Source organism: Chiloscyllium plagiosum, chromosome 24 (genome assembly GCF_004010195.1).
Source record: "Chiloscyllium plagiosum isolate BGI_BamShark_2017 chromosome 24, ASM401019v2, whole genome shotgun sequence".
Classification (NCBI taxonomy): Eukaryota; Metazoa; Chordata; class Chondrichthyes; order Orectolobiformes; family Hemiscylliidae; genus Chiloscyllium; species Chiloscyllium plagiosum.
In genome coordinates, this window is record NC_057733.1 from 39,033,896 (window position 1) to 39,056,636 (window position 22,741).

At 40.4% G+C, this 22,741-nt stretch overlaps 1 long non-coding RNA gene across 2 annotated transcripts in view; it reads left to right on the top strand.

Moving 5' to 3' along the window:
- Window positions 1–8,155: 8,155 nt before the first annotated feature.
- Window positions 8,156–22,741, top strand: part of LOC122562205 — a 234,377-nt gene continuing 219,791 nt past the window's right edge. The window contains exon 1 of one of the 2 annotated variants that reach the window (XR_006315262.1): window positions 8,156–9,126. This is a non-coding gene — a long non-coding RNA (uncharacterized LOC122562205). The remainder of the gene's footprint in view (window positions 9,127–22,741) is intronic. The other variant, XR_006315261.1, reaches the window with a different exon arrangement.

A 22,741-nucleotide genomic window follows, 5' to 3' on the forward strand; every position in this document is an offset into this window, starting at 1 on the left:
CTCATTTAGATCTTTCCCCTCTCACCCTAAACCTATGCTGTCTCGTTCTGGACTCCCCGACCCCAGGGAAAAGACTTTGTCTATTTATCCTATCCATGCCCCTCATAATTTTGTAAACCTCTATAAGGTCACCCCTCAGCCTCCGACGCTCCAGTGAAAACAGCCCCAGCCTGTTCAGCCTCTCCCTGTTGCTCAGATCCTCCAACCCTGGCAACATCCTTGTAAATCTTTTCTGAACCCTTTCAAGTTTCACAACATCTTTCCAATAGGAAGGAGACCAGAATTGCATGCAATATTCCAACAGTGGCCTGAATAGCTGCAACATGACAGGACATTGGTTAGGCCACTGTTGGAATATTGCGTGCAATTTTGGTCTCCCTCCTATTGGAAAGATGTTGTGAAACTCAACATTTATTTTGTGCCACTGCTAAAACTGCACATGAACATTGCAGGCTCAGAACTTCTTGTGAAGAAATGTTTCCTATCTGCTGTCCAACATTATTTTATATTTCTCTATTCTTCATTGCTCACTGACTAGAAACGGTCTGTGACCACCGCACAGTCCTTGTGGAGATGAAATCCCACCACACATTGAGAATAGCCGTCATGCTGTGTGACGCTATCACTGTGTTAAACGGGACAGACTTCGACAGATCTAGCAACCCAAGACTGAACATCCATTATGCGCTGTGGACCATCAATAGCAGCAGAATTGTACTCCAGCACAATCTGTAACCTCATGGCCCAGCATATCCCCTGCTCACCCATTACCATTAAGCCAGGAGATCAACACTGGTTCAGTTGAGTGTGCAGGGGGGCACACCAGAATCAGCACCAAGCATCAGTAAAAATGAGTTGTCAACCTGGTGAAGCTACTAAACAGGACTACGTGCCAAACAGTTTGAGCAGCAAGTGATAGATAGAGTTAAGTGATCCCACAACCAACAGATCAGATCAAAGTTCTGCAGTCCTACCACATCCAGTAATGAATGGTGATGGATGATTAAACAACTCATTGGAGGAGAAGACTCCACAAATATACTCATCCTCTATAATGGAAGAGCCTAGCAATCTTCAGCCAGAACTGCCAAGATATTCATCTTGGCCTCCTCCAGTTGTCCCCAGCATTACAGATACCAGTCTTCAGCCAGCTTGATTTACTCCTTGTGATATCTAGAAATGGTTGGAGGCACTGGCAATAGCACTGAAGACTCATGCTCCAGAACTTGCCACTCCCTTTGCCAAATTTCCAACACTGGCATTTACCCGACAATGTATAAAATTACCCAAGTCCGTCCTGTGCACAAAAAACAGGACAACTCAAATCTGGCCAATTACCATCCATCAGTCTACTTCCGATCATCAGTAAATTGATGGAAGGTGCTATCATCGGTGTTATTAAGCATCACCTGCTCAGCAACAACTGGCTCAGTGAAGCGCAGTTTGCATTCCGCCAGGGCCATTCAGCTCTTGATCTCATTACAGCCTCGGTTCAAACATGGACAAAAGAGCTGAATTCCAGAGCGAAGGCGAGAGTAACAGCTTTTGACATCAAGACTGCATTCAACTGAGTGTGGCATCAAGGAGCCAGAGGAAAACTGGAACCAATGGATACCAGCGGCAAACTCTCAGCTGGTTGGAGCCATACATGGCACATCGGAAGATAGTCAGCTCCAGGTCATCGCTGCAGGTCTTCCTTAGATAGTGTCCAAGGCCCGACCATCTTCAGCTCTTTCAATAATATTCCTTCCATTATAATTTCAGAAGTGGGAATATTCATTGATTACATAATGTTTAGCACCTCTCATGACTCCTCAGATACTGAAAGAGTCCATGGTCAAATACAACAGTATCTGGACAATATCCAAGCTTGTGCTGACAAGTGTCAAGGAGAAAGTGAGGTCTGCAGATGCTAAAGAGTCAGAGCCAAAAAGTCAGAAATGTGAAAAGGGTTTATGCCCAAAATGTTGACTCTCCTGCTCCTCGGATGCTTCCTGACCTGCTGCACTGAACCAGCATCATGCTTTTCAACTCTGAAAAAAAAAGTGTCAAACAACATTTGCATCACACAAATACCAGGCAATGACCATATCTAATAAGAGACAATCTAAGAATCGCCCCTTGACATTCAATGGTGTTACCATCATTGAATCCCCCATCAACACTGTGGGATTACTATTGGTCAGAAACTCAAGGGTGGCATAGTCACACACTGGTTAGTACTGCAGCCTCACAATGCCAGGGATCCAGGTTCGATTCCAGCCTTGGGCGACTGTGTGAAGTTTGTACATTCTCCCCCTGTCTGCATGGCTTTCCTCCGAGTGCTCCGGTTTCCTCCCACAATCCAAAGATATGCATTGGCTAGGTAGATTGGCCATGCTAAATTGTCCATAGTGTTAGGGGCATTAATCAGATGGAGATGGGTCTGGGTGGGTTGCTCTTCAGAGGATCGGTGTGGACTTGTTGGCCCAAAAGGGCCTATTTCTACACAGTAGGGAATCTCATCTTAAAAACACTGAACTTGCTACATAGACCATGGCTCAACGAGCAGATTAGAGGCTAAGAATACTGTGGTGAGTAGGTAAAAACAATGACTGCAGATGAGTCTGTCCAGTATCTACAAAACAAAGTCGGGAGTGTAATGGAATACTCCCCACTTGCCTGGATAGGTGTAGCTCCAGCAACATTCAGGAAGCTTGACACCATCCAGAACAAAGCAACCTGCTAAGTTGGTATCACATTCACAAGCATCCACTCCCTCCACTACTGACAATCACTCAGTCATGGCAATGTTTCTACAGACAAGATACAATGCAGAAATTCACAAAGGATCTTGAGGCAGCACCTTGCAAATCCACAACTACTTTTATCCAGGGCAAGGGCAGCAGCTACCCGGGAACACCACCACCTGCAAGTTCCTCTCCAAGCCACTCACTATTGAAAATATATTGCCATTCTTTCACTCTCACTGGGTGAAAATAATAGAATTCGCTACCTTGTAGATCAAGCTACAGCACAGGGACTGCAGCGGTTCAAAGTGACAATTCACCAACATCTCAAAAGAAACAAGGGATGATTTAATTTGTTGTAAAGTTGGTCAAGGGATAAATATTGACCTGGATACTAGCGATAACTCCGCTGCTCTTTTTTGAATTATTACCATGAAATCACCTCCTGAGAGTTGAATCTAGCTCTTACTTTAACACATCAACTGAGCCATGACTGACACTTTATTTTCACCTGGGTAAATATCTCCCTCTCCTATCCTTACTGTTGACAGGTGTCATCCATGGGGTTTTCGTTACATCCCATTCCATCCACCTGTCTGTTTGCTGACCTACATAAGGGTTTGTCCACCAAGCCTGAAGTATTAAAATACTCATCCTCATGTTAAAATCCCTATATGGCTTTACCTCTTCCTTCGTATTTCTCTCTCTCTCACACACACTAACATCCTCTCCTCCTCCCCAAACCTCAGAGAGCTCAGCATCCCTTCACTTCTGGCGTTATAATCAATTCTCCACTTCCTCCGGTGCCTGGGCAAACTACTCCTGTTCCTTAAACCTACCAATTTCTAAGTTTTTGGTTACATCTCCTCAAATCCCTTTTGGATCTGCATTGATTTCTGTTTGATTGAAATCCTCAGAATTATTACTGTATTTACAGTGCTATATAAATGTAAGTTTTTGATTAAGCAACTAATGGGAGAAGGAGTGTAGTTGAATATCAACAGCTGTAATAATTTCAGAGCTCAGCATGCATGAACAAAATGCACGGCTGAAGCACTTTTAACTACTTTCAGCTGAAAATGTTAATTAGATGCTTCATTCCACATAGGGTCCATTAACAGCTAAGTGCTCCACAACAAGTAAAGGCTATGGGGCCTTGACAATATCCTGATTTGTACAGTTTTAGACCCTGTGCTCTGCAATTAGCCATGCTTGCAAATTGTTCAAGCATGGCAATACATTAGTTTCTACCAAGCAATGTGGAAATTTGCACAGGCATACACTGTCCACAATCTGTATTACAAATCCAACCTATTCATTTACCATTCAATTAACCTCGTCCCAAATTATCACTAAAGTCATGGGAATCAGTGGTAAACAGTATTATTCACAAGTAACCTGCTCCCTGTTGATCAGATTGAGTTTTTTGCCCTTTTCCCCAGCAGGACGGTTATATTGTAATAGTGCTTATATTTCCAGCACCCATCTTGTGTATGTGTAAACACAGTGAAAACATCAAGTGTAAACAACTTTATTACTATTCCACCACCAGGAAAATTATCAGATTGCATTCCAGCTAGCCCATTTAACTCATTATTCCCTTAGTCAACTGCACATTATATGTCTAAACTTTCAGACATATGGAGGCAATGACTACCCTTGACATAAAGAGAGTGTTTGAATGAAGCTGACATGAAAGAGACCCAAGGAAATCCTAAATTACTGGGGGTCAGGTAGATACCCTCTCCAGCTAGAGTCATGCAAAAATAAGATGGTTGTATTCCTTCGAGACCAATCAACCCTAGACATTGGTCCAGATATTCCTCATGACAGAACTGCCCTCAACCCAACCATCTTCAACTGCATTAGCAATGACATTCTCACGGTCAAGAGTGAGGACACCTTGCTGATGATTGCCCAGTTTTCAGCTCCATTCACACTTCCTCAGACATTGCAGCATTAGGTGTCGTCATGCAGCAGGATCTGAACAGCGTCCATATTTAACACTGAAGCACGAACAAGAGAGTTTAACCACCTTTCCTTAATATTCAGTCATTTCATCATTGCCAGCTCCCTCATCAGCAACATGCAGGGGGTCACTATTGACTTGAAACTTACCTGGAATAGCCCCTTACACGCCATAACTCCCAGAAGATATTGGCTTAGCTCATCTCCTGACACTCCTGAACCTTTATCACCTGCAAGCCACATGATGTGGATGACTGAATACTATCAACTTGTCTGGATGGGAACAACAGGTGCAAAACAAAACTAAGAAACTCGACACCATCTGGTCATTAGCAATGTGTTTACTCGGCACCCTGTCCACCTGCTGAACATGTACTTCCAGCAGTACCAGAACAGTACAACTGGGGTCTGTAGATAAATTATAGCAAGTTGCAGAGATTAGTTCTGCAAAACATCTCAAACCTGTGACCTCTGCTACTTTTAAAAGCAGACTCGGACATTTTTCATCACTGGTTCATTCTTGTTGCATTTCATCGACAAACGATCCAGATGTTCAACATTAAGTAAAAATCTAATTATGAATGTACCTGTCTCGGAAAAACACCAGCTGACCTCAAAAGTTTTTCTTTTTTTGCAAGCAATAAAGTTTTTCTTCCTGCTGCCCTTGGCGATCTCTGGCACAGACCCAGTTAATGAGTAACTATAACAGCCTTTCATTCTGATCTCCGTGGGTATTTTATGCAGCATAAGGGCACACTTGTTCGCCAGAGTCTGAATGAAGCGTTGTGGAGACACCAAATAAGGCATCATGGAAATCAAAATTGTCTATTTGCATAATGGTGACCCATAGAGCTGTTTACCTACTTTTTAATACTTGCGTTTAAAGGACTAACATATAACTCAGGTATTTCCAAGACCTGTTTACCGTTTCTTTCCAATGCAGAACTTCCCTGGTTTAACTGCAGATATTCAAAATCTGCTTTTCGGAGGTGTTCCAATCCCTTGAATATTGACTGATGAGATTGTATTTGAAGTTAACTGGTAAAACGTTTTGAAGTTTGGTTTTTTTAGAGTCGGGATTATGGCAATTACTAAATACAAATCTGTTTTCTGGGAAAGTGTTATGAAGTAGTGGGGTTGGAAGAATTCGAGGAGGGTTTGGTTTCCAATGCACGCGAGAAACTCTGAACACAATTGCTTTGTGTTTGCAGCCAGCTCTAGTCACGCAAGCTTGTGTGTACAAACTTTTAAGTAACCAGACAATAAAGTGATCGAATCCAGGTATTTGACAGCATCGCGTGCAGCTCAGGTACTAGACGGTATGGCAACCAGCCAATGTCATTCGCAACATCAGGACTGGAGTTTAACATTCTCGGATTTTTCCAATTTTCTTTCATCACGAGCCAGACCAGCTAACCTTCCTTACATAAATCCGGAGCACCCTGAAACTTCAGTCAAAATCCAAGACACTCTTACCCTATTACTGTAGCTAAATTCGCTCCAATCCTTGAATAATGTAAATGATTGCAGCTCCGCCACTGGAGACTGTCTAGTCAATCGTGCCATAATTTGGCAACTTTTATTTCACAATGATTGTTCATACATTCTTCTGGTAACTTCGTTCCGATGTATTACCTTTGTTTTAGCTCGAGAGGCAGCTTTAATGCGGCTCAGTGAGCTGCTCGGATCCATGAATCCTTCCCATGTTTTCTGAGATGATATTTTTGCGTGCTAAACACTTTAAAGATACCGAAAAGAAATGGAAGCCCCGGGCCAAGTAGGAATTGAACGTAAGGTAGCTGAACAAAAGTTCATTCATTCTGAGGTGATCCACAGGAATGATACTGATTAGTGCATGTGTTATTCAAACTATTAAGGCACTGCCTAGGGCAACACGATAAAAGCCTACTTGCCAAACAATAATATTTAATGTTCACATGTAACAGGGAGCACTGGGCCTTTCATTTTACAGCCCAGCATTGTAAGAAAGTGATTTTATTCTATTTTTTTAAATGCACAGCTTTTGAAGCCGGACCTTTAAATGTATCTAAAGCAGTTCAGCAGGGGATAAATACTTCTAGTCTTCATAGACTGAAAATGAGCCAATGTTTTATTGCTGGGTTAAAAGGAGATTTTTTTTTAAATTAAAGACTTGTATTTTGTTAACAGAATCCCATATTAATTTCTCTTGACCTAAAAAGATTGACATTTTTGGCTGTGCGGCTGGGTCTACATTTAGTTATTTATTTTACACGCTATTATCAGTTATCATTTTAATGCTAAGTTGAAATAGAGAAATTTTAACTTAGTTCTGTATTTATGAACACATTATTATGCACACTTGATTTTGTGGGGTTTTACATTCAGTGCAGTAGCCTGACGTGTTATTGCACTGTACTGTAAGTCCACTCAAGTAAATACCTTTTTTTTAATCACAAGGTGTTACTTGTCATGAGTATCCATTTAACCTGAACGGATTTTGGATTCGATTGTAGCCTTGGGGTTCTGCCAGGTGCTCGGGTTTCCTCCCGCAGTCTAAAGATCTGCAGGTTCGGTGGATTATTCTTGGTACATGTGGGGGATGTTGTGGGATGCTCTTCAGAGGGTCGGGACCGATTCAGTCGGCCGAATGGCCTCATTTCCCACAGTACAGACTATATGATTGGACCATCTTGAAATATGCAATGTTTAGAATCGTACATTTTCTTTAAAAAAGGCTTGTTTTTAACTTGTCGGAATCAATAATTGTAAAACATGACAGCATGAGGAAGCTCTGAGCATTGTCAAGGTTGTTGTGTCAACGCACAAACTGCTTGTTTTTATCAATTCATGAGGGTGTCAGTCAATCAGAATTTGTGCAATTTAGCTTTATTTAGTGTGTGGAGAATTGCAGATCATATGTTGCATTGTCAATTCAAAATAAAAGATATATAGCATCTTCAAGGTCATCTGAGCTACAAATCTTCTCAAAACTCGTCATACTGATCTGAGGAATTTTCCTGTGTAAACGTACGTATGGTCACAGTGTGAAAGAGATCAGTGAAGAGGTTGATACACTGCTATTTCAACCAGGAGACTGGGATACATCCCAGATATTTTTGAATTGACCTATTCATTTCACACTGGAGGAGGCTGGAATTTGAGCCCGGGTCTTTTCAGCTCGGAGACAGGGACACTAGTAATAGGTCCCCTAAATAGGTTACCTCAGAGGCTGAGTAAACCCACCTTGAACTAGCCTTGGAGAAAGGGGCTGGGTATTGTCAGGTCTCCGTGCGCTTGCGCTTGCGCGCTGCCGGCCGGTCTTTGTAGTTCCTTGCACAGTTCCTCAGCGCCGGCTGGCTGACAGGTTCGAACTACAATTCCCGGCGGGCGCAGCTGTACCCGCCGAAGCCCCGCCCCCCGTTTGTCTCGGATTGGTTAATAGGTCGCATTAGGGGGCGGGGGGAAGATGGAGAAGGCTTGCGTTCAGTGGCCGCTGGTGCAGCAGGTTCGGTTGAGCGCCTAGCTTTATAGTCAGTGTAGGGTTCACCATCACACTCAGTCGCTGCAGCCAGGCAGCCAGGCGGAGAGGGAGCTCCGCTCTCTGCAAACTACACACAGAAACCTGGGGATGCAGCTCCATCCAAGAGGACACTACTCACTGGAGCTGGAAGGAAGACAGCCAGGGACAATAGCAACAGCTGCCGACTGCTCCTGACTGAACATCTAGAACGATTTTTACCCAGAATCTTTGGACCTTTGTGTATGCATTTACCACCATCCCAGATGTGACAACACTCGTAGGATTATTGGAATCCACCAGATGGCTGGATATGTGGATTTCTTTTCAAGATGATGGATTATTTTGACCTCTTTCTTTTCTTTCCTCGCTGCCCCACACACACACACACACACACACACACTTGGATGCTCCCTTGCACGTTTGGGAACACTGATGCGATATTGAGTTAAGATGATGGGAATCACTGATTCAAAGCACTTGCATCTCACAAGGGACTATTGGCTCTGCTGATGGAAAATTATTGCGGGACTTTGCTCGGATTGTTGGGAGTTGGACCGTTTTCATTTGGAGGTGTTTTGGGGTGTATTCTTGTATCAGAAACATGGAAATATCATGGTCAGGATCATCAAGCGTGGAGATGTGCATTGTGGTTTCTATCTGGAATTATGCGGATGGCTGTTAGGAAATTATTCCCCTCTTTTTTTTTCCCCCCCCCAAAAAAAAACCTGGAATATGTTGCACGCTTTTGGAATGCCCTTGCCATATGGATTAACTTCGCCATTGAGTGGGATAGATGGAACTCCGAGGATATTATATCCAGATGATGTATTGAAGACCCTGGGATGTATTAGAGGAGGCGATGTGGATTTAATTCTCAGTAGAATAATGTGGATTGTTACTACGTTTTGCTTTGGCGTTGTTTAAAAGGTAAGTGTGTTTCAGTACAAAAAATGTACAGTATTGGTAATTCAGCAGGTATTGAAATCGATGACTGATTCTTTTGTTTTCAAACAACGAAGCTGTTGAAGCTGATCACTTACGTGGGCAATATCTTATTAAAATAACCCCTTATCTGGTGCCTTTCAAGATTAATGGATTACAAAGGCCCTTTGATGAAGCTTAATTGAAAGAGTGAGTGCTACAGTGGGTTATTGTGACAGTATATGGCTCCACGCACATACAATATGTTACATTGTACTGTGTTTCACTGAGTTTGTTCAAACTGGGTTTTAGCGGGTTCCTGCCTTTAACTATTTCCTCGCTGCTTGCTATGACATAAAGCATAATTAACCAGCTTCCTCCCGGTTTACGATGTACACGTGGCTCAGGTAGACTTACACAGGATTCTTGTGGGTTAAAAATGCTGATTTCGGATCTGAGAGTCAGCTTTGCATCCATCTTTTCATTTCCAAACGATTAAAAAAAGTGTTTAAAGGAAAACAAAAAAAGCCTCTGTCTTGGCCTTGAAAACAGAATCATTGTCAATGCCGCGTACCCTTTTTAAAAGTAAAAATGACAAAACTTGCTTTCAGCCTCGAATTTCCTCCAACTAAAATTCATTCGGTGTTCCCATGGGCTTGAAGGTCAGCGCTTCTCACGAATAAGAATGGATTTTTGGAAACATTTTGTTTTCAAAAGAACGATTAATTGTTTTGGCATAAGCTGGCGTCACTCAGTGAAATCTCGTCGTTGCTCCTGGACAGCTTGCTGAGTAAAGCATCAGGGCTAATGTGGATTTATTTCAAACGATATCTGCAAGCTGGCTTCTCCTCTAGCGGTTCTGGGACCAATCGAGCTGTTTTCTCCTTGTCTCCTGTCCCCGCCCACCACACAAACATTTACCCATGGGTGGGGGTAGTGACCTGGTCTGAATGTCCAGAGTCAAATAGCTCTCATTTCCATTGTTGGCAACCTCCCACCCATGCACTGAGGTTTGCACATGCACCTGTCAGCACACTGTACAGTTCAGCTTTTATAGGATGAGCAGGAGTCAGCGAATGGGAGCAGTGTCCCCTACTTCCCAACTTCAGACTTCACCGTTCGCCTGCGGATGCCAGAGACTTTGGACTGACCGTTCTGTCTCCCCAGCACTGCTTCAATATACACGCCAGTCGGTTACCATCTGATCAAGCATTTTTCAAACTCGGGATTTAAAAGGGAATGCCATCTGGTGATCTCGCCGATTCAGCTTTGTTAGAATTCACAAGATTCACGAATGGACCATGAATAGGCATTGGAGATATAGATTTTCCCCTCTGACTGAAAAGTGCTGAAGAAATCTCCCTGTCAGAATGTGGGAGTAAACCCCTCAACCTTTTCCTTTACAATGCTTTGAGATTTGTGTTACACTAGACAGCGTATTGATAGTGTCATTATGAACGTACAGTGCATTGTTGGGTGTTTTAGTCTGCAATACTATAGATTGGTACATTTGAGACCTAACCAATCCTGAAGTGTGATTTTGTGGATCTTGATCTGTTAGGGGAAAGTGAGGACTGCAGATGCTGGAGATCAGAGTCGAGAGTGCGGTGCTGATCTGTCTATACTGTCATGTAACATTCCCCCACCTCAAATGAAATGGACCTTTTTTGCGTTTCCCTATTTGACTTGTCATGTCCCTCACAGCACAAACGTCATTTCTGAGGTAACATAGTATGTGTCAGCAGACAACTGAGATTTTGTTTTGGTTTCCTTTTCCTTTTCTTTCCTGGAGCTGGGGGAAGGGATTGATGTCCCATGACCAAACACCTGTTTTTACAGGATCACAAATGAGATCTAGGATGGTTAGTCTCTTCAGTTTCTGGTAATCTAACATAAAATCTGAAAGGCTTCACACCTTGGAAACAGATTATCATGGCACCAGGTAGGCATTGTAGAATCAATCCCACACCAGTACTGGGCCTCCCTAAACTATAGTTAGTGAGAAGGTTAATTTCCTTTGGCTATAGATCACTCATCTACATCAGATGCACATGGTTTCTTTTCTTCACTGTTTAGATTTGTGTTGCTACCTTCAAATTTGTATATATTTTGTGTGTGCATGTAATATGAAATATATGGATGTGACTAAACTGGAGAAGTATAGATAACCGTCAGTTGGTGTGAGTTTAATTTTAAATGTTTATGTCACTGTAACCTATAATATGACTGACAACCTGATGTCTTGTATTGTAGAATTAATGGAAACAGTTTTCTGTCATGGAACAAAAGTACTTTTTCCAAAATACAGCTCTCCTACTCATCAATGAATTGTCTTCTGAACTTGGTTTGAAAACCCAATTACTCCTAGTGTAGCTCCAATTTTTAATATTAGCTATTCTATATGAATTATACATTTAGCAGATGTCTGCACTTGTAAGTGCTAACCAAGTGCAACCAAAAATGATCACCACCTCCTGGACCACCTGACATAATTTCACTCAGCACTTTAATGGGCTGAATGATTGTCTTCATACAGAAGCGAAAGCATTCATGTAGCTGGTGATTTTCCCCAGCAAATTATTTTTGTGACAGACATAAGAAGGTGTTTGTTTTAACTTAAATATTTTAAAAAAAACATACACACATCTGTGTACTGCTGCTTAGGCACAAAGCAAATGTCATGGAAGATATTACACCTCTGAACTTGCAAATGGTCCAAACCAATCTGAGTGATTGAAAGCCTGTCTTCTTTATGACAAAATAATATGTTGTGCCAGAGCAAGCGTCAACACTGGCAGCAGCAGATAACTAAAGATGTGATGCAATGGCATACAGCCAAAAGTCAAAGGTAGTTTCTCATACTACCAGAGGAGCAGTATTGTTAAACAGTACTTGTTGAGAAACTATTGAAAACTTGGTTTGTGTTGTTGTTCCTTATTTTGGGTAAAGGAGAAAGCCTGCTTTTAGAAATTTAGCGAATATGGTCACTTTTATTTTGCTGCCATACTCCGGTCTGTGCTGAAGTGTACATCAAGTGTTCCAAAATTACAACATCAGCAGCACATTGTGGAACTTCCCCAGCTAGAGAGAATTTAACAATATATTCATGACATGGGTGGCCCTTCTGTTGGGGGAGTTGGACATAAGATGCAAGTATCACGTAGCTTCCTTGAACTAATTTGTGCATCCAGGCTCTGTTGACCTTGGCTGTAATCATGATTGTTAAATTGTGTCTGGAACTAGTGTTATAATTATTTGAAAGTATTCATTTGCTTTAGGCAACATTGCAGTTCACCAGGTTTCCTATTACCTGAAAGTGCAACTTTTGAATCAAATGATGATCGAGGGCTCTTATTTGTAATATACTTGTGAAGGGACAAATAGTCTATACTTGTTTGAAAGAAGAGTTGTGATTAATCATCTTGAAAGTTCACAACAATGGTGGTTGTGTTTTGACACATTCAGGGTAAATAAACATTTCCAAATGTCACCACTACAGTATAAGCCTGTTTTTCCAGTTCTGTCTCAAAGTCATTAGTCTTTCGGCAAATTAATACAGGCAATGATAATCTTTTCATTTCGTGAAGAATTCAGATTGTAGTTTTTTTTAACAGCATTGCATTACTGCTCCCACACCAATGTTGGCAAAGTCCCCCATTGGACTATTAGATGCTTCTTTTCCCATAATATTTGTGTTTAGATTGAGGTTAAATGAATGATGTTTTAAATGTTAATTCATTGAAACAGTGCTGCCTTCAGCTGGACTTGGCTGATCCTAAGCACGACTTGGAAAGAAGTACTGAAAGGTCTCCAGATCTCTGACAGGAAGTCCGAGGGAATGGTGTATTACATAAGAGCTGCTTGTTAAAAGAATATTTAATCCCAGACATTTTGAGGTACAGAGCACCTGCACAATACCATAAACCTGTGTCAGCACAAACATTTGGACAACAGCATTTTTATAGCAATTATATTCCTTAACTCTGAGAATGCTAGAAGAAGTTTGGCACCAAAATATGAATTAGAATCTGAAGTGGCACCCCCGAAACAGAAAAGTAAGTTTTTTTAAAAAATTTTCTTTGAGCCTTTTGAGGTACAAGATAGCTAGGGGTGGCTGTGGATGGCTCCACTTACAAAAGATTGGGATGGGCACAATTGAAGTATTCTTGCAGGTACCACAAGTATGAACTGAATAATTTAAATGACTGCATCCCCAGGATTTGATGTTGGGCTCAGAACCAGGGTAAATAAGGATTCCTTTCCACTACACTTGTGGTGACATGGGTAGCTGTACTTTTTTATGTAGCCTCTGTACCATATTCCTTGGGGTGATAATCATCTTTGTTAGTAGTTGTGCCTTTAGGCCAATTTTTCAATCTGAAACTTTTCAAGGTGTTTAAAACTGCAGTAGTTTTACTGCAGTTAATTGCTATTGTATTTATTTCATTTGTGTTAAAGCATTTTTGGATATAACTTATTTGATTCCATTAAAAAAAAGCAAACATTGTTATAGCATCTCTCAATGTTTGAAATGTGTTGAAAATATTTATGAATTATTTTGTGACTGACAACACACAGTTACTGATTACTGAAATAAATACCCCTTTGTTATAGGTAGTATCGTCAATTTTTTATGGACAAAGTATACATCCAATCAGTCTCACCTTTTTGCATGATGGCATCTTGTGTGATGTTTTTAAACTGTCACATTAAATAAGATCTAATCTTCCTTCACATTAAAGAGGAGTTATAATCATTGCAAGAGATATCTAGAAATTGCTTCATAATCTCTCTAAGATGCTATGTCTGAAAATGTTGCATGAAATTCCATGTGACCTATCCACATAAATCACATATGATTATAAATTAGTTTCTTAACATATATAAAGCACGTCTGTTACAAAGATTAATTCCCAGATGCAATTGTTGTGTAGTTTTAAGTATGAGCAGATTCTAAACTTGTGTATGAATTGATAAAATAGATGTATGAACTCAGTGAAGTTGTGTATGTTAGAATTCCTGCTGTGTGAAAGAGAAAGTTCAGAACAGAATGCTGATTAAGTCCAATTATTTTAAGCAACATTTGGTGCTTCCCAATCTGGTGAATTCTTTTATTCCTTTTAATTTTACTGGAAGCCAGGAGCTTCCACAGAAATAGAGAATAGAAGAGAGAACTTTCTTTTCATATGCTTAATGGTGGCCTGTTTCAGAACTGCATTTGTAGTGAGATGCTGAACTCTTCAATGGCAAAAGTTTGCATTGTATTGAACAGAATTCAACAGTCCACCCAAAATTAAATTAAAGCTGGAAGGTGTTACCAGTGTGATCAGTGGGGTTGATGTTCTGATTCTGAGCTCCATGTGGTGAGCTTTGCTTGCTGGCTGTGCATTTCAGGAAATCATCACAGGTGCACACTCTATGGGGTTTTTTTTAATATTTTGAAGTGGAAGGAAAATCATGGGAGCATGTCCATAATTTCCTGGCAAGGTTCTGTGCCCTGATTGCACATTTGGAAAATGTGGATCTGAATACAGGACTAGAAATACTGGTGAAATGTGACAGAGCAGGTTATGTTTACAAGTCATTATTGCCATATGAATATAAACAGGCAAGCAACAGACTGAAGGGCTTTTTCTTTTCTTTTCCCTGGTTTAGGCACAGGGTTAAATAATGGTTTACCATCATGTCTGTCCTGTCTGTTTGCATTATGTGTGTGGTTGGGAGTGAGAAGTCGATCTCTCCAGGCATATGTCCTGTATAAGCATAAGTAACTCTACTTGTTGACCACATTTTAAAAATTTGTGACACAATACAAGTAAGTACCAGAAATATGCATAAGTTTAAAAACTTGGACATATCCTTTTTTGTATAACTTGTATGGGGAGTGATTTTAACCAATTGAGTGCAATGGGTTAAAACTGAAAAGTTTGCTACCCATTCTCATTTGGTTCCTACCAATATCCATCTTAACTGGGCATTGATCTTCAGGTGTCTATGGCACCTGTCTGACTCAGGTTGGAGTCTAATTAGTAAGTTGAGGCCATTGACACCCTGTTGGCATTTTAACTACTGACTAAAATGGGTATGTCCATGCTGGTCAATGACTTGTGGTCTGCAGGAAGGAGAGGCCTTCTCAGGTAAATATTAAACTCCATCCTGGTGGTAGCAAGAGTATGACTTGAGGCCTTGCAGCCTCTGGGCTGCCCAGTATTCTCTAACTATGTTAGTTGGTTATTTTCCTGTTTCCACCTAGTTTCAGGTGTATGGCTAACTGTATGGCAATATTACAATTAGCCCTGTGCGTGTTTTAAAGAAAAGTGTTATGACTCAAATTGATGCTGAGAAATGACTGGGGAAAACACTCTTGTCTCCTCCTTTAACCCACTCCCATTTTAATCTTTTATTCTCCACACAACACTCTTTCAAACAAACGAACAGAAGATTACGCGAATAGAATGCGTTGCTTTGTTTTCATCCATGAGCAATACAATCCAAGGGTGACCAGTTTTTAAAAAAAAAAAATACATTTTCAAGATTTTCTTCCCCTCCCTCTCTTCAACCCTTGCATTTCTCCAGCTCAGTAAGTTTATATGTGGCTGGGACTTAGCAGCTAGGGTTTTGACAGATGTATGAAATAAGATGCTTTGTTGCCAACTGCCATTTTCAATGTGTATACACTTTTTTTGTCAGATCAAAAAGAACTCTAGACCCAGTCACCAGGGCCAAGAGGTTACTGTGACATTTTAAGTATACAAAGCACAAAAGAGATGCATAATCTTGAATAGCCACTTCTATACTTCGTTGAACATTAGTACAGCAAGGATTTAAAATGACTACAAGCTAGTAGAAATGTATCATCCCCAAATAACTTTATCATCAATTAAATATCAACTTATTAGACAATCTGCCACTTTTTTTCCTCTCGCTCGCCCTCTCAATCTGCAATGTTTGTGGCTAAATAAAATGAAAAGAATTCTCTGCCCTTTTTTCTTTCTTTTCGAGCATACTCTGCAGACAACTGAGATGGAATAACGTTTAAGCCTTTAAACCCTCTCTCTCATACAAGGTTGAGCAGGTAGTTGTGGTGGTGTCTGGAGGTTGTGGACAGATCCTGTTTTTGGAAGGGGAGAATGGATAAAGGGCCAGTGATCACACAAAGATGCTTTTAGTCCATAGAACAGATTAACTAAGGCTCGTAGAATAGGAGCTGTGTTATGGCATGTGGGGGTTGACAGGCGAGCAGTCATATTGACTGCTTGGATACTGACTGTGTATTGGAACTCCAAAAGTTCTATTAAAAAAAACATTTTTCCACACACATTGCTTTATGAATACATTTCTGCTGCATGGAGCCGTCATAAATCTGGAGCAGAAAGAAGAAAACAGACATTGCATCTGGCATATTTACTGACTAATAATCTGCATGTAGACTGACATATCATCACCTTGTGGGATATTTCTACTGCAAACCGTTTTGCTTTTGAATACTAAAAAATTTATGACTTTTATGCAGAAAAGGAAATGGAACAGACCCATTTTGTCCCAGTTAGATGTTTTTAACACTCAATTTAAATAATCATTACCTCATCGGTTGGATTGAGCAACCAGACTTTCCTGTTTGAAAACTTTCAAATCCCGTAACCTGTACAAACAACACCAACCTTACGAACAGGTACTTGGGTCTCTCTGTAAAAGATGTATCAGCTTAGTGATATTGCAGAAAGGAAAATAACATTTTTGGCACACGGGTCTTTCATCTTAATTTCACGTCGATTCTTTAATCTTGTTGTTTTAAATGCTTTCCTCTATAGCCATATACTTAAATGATTTGAAGATGAACTTATATTAGACAGCTAGGCTGGGAGGCAGTGATGTAATGTACTGTATATGAGGTGATGCCCTCTCAAAGCATTGGAATCCACCTCCAAATATATTTTCAAAGACCAAGTACAAGTGGAGGCAAATGCAAGTGGCAGCACAGGATGCCTTTGATTGCGATGATTTCGGACGGTAGGAAGTTTTTTTTTGTTTTCCCATGTGAAGCAGACATAGACGCTCTGTTTTCATGGCATTTAAAAAAAAGGGACTATTTTGAAGCGTTTGTAACTGACTCAGAGTTCTCAGTTTGCAGTCTGACAGAGACCCTCTGTCAGGCTGCAGTGTATTCCTCCAGCTTCCCCTTTCCAATGACCCCCTCATTAAAATTTCTTCCAACAGGCATTTTTTTCTCTCTGTTTAAGAGAGGCAACTGTCTAATGCCAAGTGACTATCTGGATTGTTTTCATTGTCCGACACTCTGAAAATGTGAGTTTACAAAGAGTGCTGGAGTGTCATGTAAACTCGGTCAGGCCCTGAAAAAAAATTCCTTTTTCCGCTGGAGACAAAGACAGACTTTGTGTCTATGAGCAGGCTCTAACAAAACAGCATTTCACGCAGGATGGTGGGCACTCTAAATCATGTTGCTCTTGACCAGTGTGAGGGCTCGCTACTGGAGCTGAGTGTTTCTGGCCAGTCTCCATTTGCCCACTTGCGTTATTTTAACTGCTTTCACACAACGACCGTTTCGTCAGCTTTTTATTTCTTGCCGTCTATCCCCTGCCCTCCCCAACCCCAGAATAGCCTTTCATTTCTAACCACCTTTTACTTTCTAAAGGGATTTAGTTCTGGTTGACACTTTTTCCCCTGTTCCGCAGGTAACCTCACTCTCACAGGCACTATTCATTTGTGAGGTTGGTTACTTTTGACAGGCAAAAGTATGAATTTTGCGTATGCATCGTGGTGAAACCTGATCTTCTGTATTTCCAGTGGAGGGTGGTTTATATTGGTGGTTAGCAATCACCTGTGACTTTTTTGTATGTTATGATCTGCCTGTATTGCGCACACTTTCTTCAGTGTGCTGAGGTACATGTGACAATAATAAATTAAATTAAATCACATCAATGATTTGGAACCTAGGCTGATCTTCCATTCCTCTGAGCTAAGATTACAGCCAGTTGCAGTGCACCTACTATAGATAGTAGGTCAAACTGGAACCTTTGCTAGTCACTGTATGAATTCTGAGTTGCCATTGATGCCAATTATTTTCCACCATTCGCCATCCCGTTCAACCCTCGGTGGGGGGAGTGTTTGAGGAAATGAATCCCTTTTGAAACAAAAATCCACTGAAAATTGCTGCTGTCTATAGGAAAGAAGAAAAAAGATCATACTGGTTGTAAATTAAACAGTTACAAAGGTTCACTCAGGCAAAAAGCATAAAATTCACATAATATTTTCACTGGTTGATGATGGTTATTCATAATCATGCGTTGTATTACTTTGGTTAAACAAACTGTTTTTAAAAATGTTCCAGCTCCTGAAAAACCCTGGATTATAATTACAAAATACCTTTTTATTCTTTGTTGACCAAGAGGGAAGAAATCTTTCTCGGAGAAACTGAAGTTTAAGTGTGTCTATGTCATCAGGTATTGAAGCTACTCTGGTGTTGAAAAATGAGTTGGTCTATCCAGTGCAAATAAACATACTGACAGCCTTTTCTGAGTAACAATGAATGAACCCTTTGCCTTCAATAGATTTTGACCTATCTGAACAATGGAGCTGTAACAGTTCTGGTACCAAGTCTGTGTTGGCCGATAAGGTTCTTTGGTTCAGAAATGTGTTGTTCACAGCAAAAGATGCAAAAGCTTAACATCAGAGTGCACAAAGTGTGTGTTTTTGTTGCCATGGCGAGTAAAGGGTAGGAGAGCCATTACAGCAATCTGCTAATAACAAACCCACCCAAATGAAAACCTAAGCAAGGGCAAAGCAGCATTAGTCCTGTGCCAGTGACTATCCTGGCACAATTGGAAACAGAACAGTTTCCATACTTGCCTTAATGTCATAGCTGCAATAGCAACCCATTTCAACTGAGAAACTGCTATCACTGGTTTGCAAATCTGAACTGATCACAGCTTTTCTATGCTCCCTCTGGCATTACATCCAAATGTTCCTTCCATTTTCTGCTGTAGTGTGGGAAGTAACCCCTATTTGATTCTTATTGATCCAGTGAATTAATAATATTTGTGTTCAATTCTCCTTGAAAAGGCCAACAAGGGAAAAAAAAAATGTTGCTTGTAACCCAAAGTAGTTTTGTGTTGAGTTTAGTCAGCTTCACATATTTAACCAGCAACTCTCATTGTGACAAAGTTAAAAATCGCATAACACCAGGTTAGAGTCCAACAGGTTTAATTGGAAGCACACTAGCTTTCGGAGCGACGTTCCTTCATCAGGTGATAGTGGAGGGCTCAATCCTAACAGAATTTATAGCAAAAATTTACAGTGTGATGTAACTGAAATTATACATTGAAAAATTGATTGTTAAGCCTTTCATCTGTTAGAATACAGTGATAGTTTCACTTCTTTCATGTATACACAAAGTGTGTGTGTGTGTGCGCGCTGTAATGTGACATGAACCCAAGGTCCCGGTTGAGGCCCTCCCTATGGGTACTGAACTTAGCTATCAGCCTCTGCTCGGCCACTTTTCTCTGCTGCCTGTCACGAAGTCCACCTTGGAGGATGGTCACCCGAAGGTCCGAGGCTGAATGTCCTGGACCACTGAAGTGTTGTGACAACACAGAGTCAAATAATACAAACCTTCTTGGGTTGTAGATTTTAACAGAACATTGTATACTGCTGATTTTTGTTTTGCATTGTGTTTGCACTCTTACTTTCATTCCTGCTATGTCCTCAGTAGGGGTATTCTTTTAATAATGGATCCACTTTGGATTGGCAGTCATTCAGTGTCATCTCTCCATGCGACTTAATGGTGTAGTTCAAGGATACACTCTGTGATGTTGGCTTTAGGTGATTTCAAAACCACACAATTTAATGCAGGCTCTGCCAGAAGTTATCTGCAACAAGTTGAGATAGCAGTGGATATTCTTGTACAGCTCGTCAAATCAATTCACAACCGGGTAATGTGTGATTAGTTATTCTCTATGGAAGAAAAAACTGCAACAGCTAGTTACTATGCACAGACAAAGTTAAAACATCACTTAACACCAGATTGTAATCCAACAGGTGTATTAGGAAGCATTAGCTTTCAAAGTGCTGCTTAATCACCTGACGAAGGAGCAGTGCTCCGAAAGCTCGTGCTTCCAAATAAACCTGTTGGACTATAACCCGGTGTTGTGTGATTTTTAACTTTGTCCACCCCAGTCCAACACTGGTACCTCCAAATGATATGTACAGCCAGGCATCCTGGTGTGCAATTATGGACTGATATATCTGTTGAGTTCTGCACGTGTTGTTCAAATAAAAAGCAGGTGAACACAGGTGTTTCCAACATGATCTGTGACTGCTTGCTTGAGAGATTCTGATTGATAATTTGTTATACTGGTGAAATCTGGTGCTCAAGGATTTTGTTGTTCCACTGAGGCTAATATTGCCATTCTGAACTGGAGAAAAATCTCCTTTTCTTTGTGTCTCACATGTTGTGGTAAAATGTATTCATTTACATAAGCAATGTTAATTTTCTTGAGAGAAGTTAACAACTTACTGTTTTGTCTCATCTGTTCCTTCTATTAACTCCTGTACTACACTTCTTAAAAAGGAATGTTGTTTACATTAGAGCACTCCTTTTGAATACTGTTCAGAATAATAGAAACACCATACAGTAAATGTCCTGGCCTAGACATTGGTTGTGTTGAAGCATTTGAGTGTTTAATAATAGGACAATTCATTCAAATTAATCAAGAGTGAGATGAGTTTGAGAGTAAATGAAATTGATCCTTCCTTGTCTCTATAGTACTTGGTAATATTTCTGCATGTTTTGTTATATTTAGTGGTGACTAACCTATGGCTTAGCAAAGTGTATTGGCTTAATTCTGTCTGACACAAGATAAGAGCAATTTCAAAAGTATTTGTAACTTCTAAAAAGCCCAACTTTCTTTTTTTTTTGAACTAACTGGAATAAAACACTAGCTTCCACATGGTTGTAGCATTATAATATTAACAGAATGTGTTTTTATGTTTGCTGCTGATTTCAGCTGTGAAATGTAAATTGCTTATGTTTTCCATATGACTAAGCAGGATTTTGGTTTTTATTCCAGTAGAAGAGAGTGTGTCCGTCCGTGTCCATTCTTATTTTGTAGATACATGTGCATGTTTCTTTTGTCAATGGTGGTTAACTAATCTTCATCATCTTTCTTTAAGCTAACTGATCAAACAAATGGCTAACTTCTTCTGCACATCATCACAGACTGTCAATGGCTTTGTTGACAGATGGATCCTTGCAATAAAACTAGGGGATTTCACTGCTTCGATGAAGTCTCCGTTTACGAATCAGAAAATCATGAAAAACTCTTGTGCTTGATCTCAATGTATGGACAGGTAGTGTCGTTGCTATAGGTGACTGAGGCATTTCTGGATTGGATACAGTAAAATGGGGTCACTGTTTAGCTTTCAGCTAATCGAAACCAAAGGGACAAGTATGACATCTGCAGAAACCAGAAGATGCCAGCATCGACTTCATCTCTGAGCCCTTTCACAGTCACCAATAACTGTTGAGGTTTAGATATGAATGATGGTCACCTAATGAGGGGGCTGAATGCCAATTGTAAAGAATAAAACCTTAAAAACTCAGAAGCTCAGCTTCTTCCAAGTGCTCCCTCCAATAGCTTGACTGAGTAGAAATGGAATTACAACCATCTAACTAATCTGAAGCTTGAAATCAAGGAATAAACCTGGAGAATGCTGGAGAAATTTAGCAAGTCTGGCAGCATCTATGGAGAGAGAAACCGAGTTAATGTTTCAAGTCCAGTCTGACTTTTCTTTTAGAGATCAAGGATCAGCTTGAAGTGAAATGATTTTCCAGATTTTATAAATATATTATAATTATGTCATTAGAAAATTCCCTCTGTCTCATTTCAAAACTTGATGTGGAGATGCCGGTGTTGGATTGGGGTGAAGAAAGTCATAAGTCATTTCACCTGATAAAGGAGCAGTACTCTGAGAGCTTGTGATTTCAAATAAATACGGTTGTGTGACTTCTGACTTCATTTTAAAGTGATAATAAAACATGCAGACATTGATCAGTTATCTTGCTATACTATCTGCTGATTTTTCAGTGCTTTCCAAACCGTTGCAGATGTACACTACTGTTCACAGTGAATAAGGGGCATTTTAACTATGAATGTTTAATAGCAATTGTCACAATCTTTCATTATGCCTGGTAGTCTCCATAATAATGAATGATGAGAAATGTATTTTTTATGCGTTTGGTACCATCCAGAACCCAAAGATATCTGTACATTTTGGGTTACACAGTGGTACTGACTGATGAGTGAAAGTAATTCATTGGTGTGTTTTCATTTCAGTCATTCAGTCTGAACATTAACCACTTTGAAGTCGGGCACAAAACAATTGGAAACCTCTCTTCACAATGAAGCAACAATGTTTTGCGGACAGCACCTCCTGCTTTTAGTTTTGATGGTGCAACATTAATAATGTTACCTATGCCAGACATTCTGAAGCCAATTCGTGCCAATGAGTCCAAAATCTAATGACAGATTTGTGGTACTGGCCCTTGTAAGCCAAGAACCAGGTTGACTCTGCCCAACCATTTAATGGTTGGTTTCAACTAGGT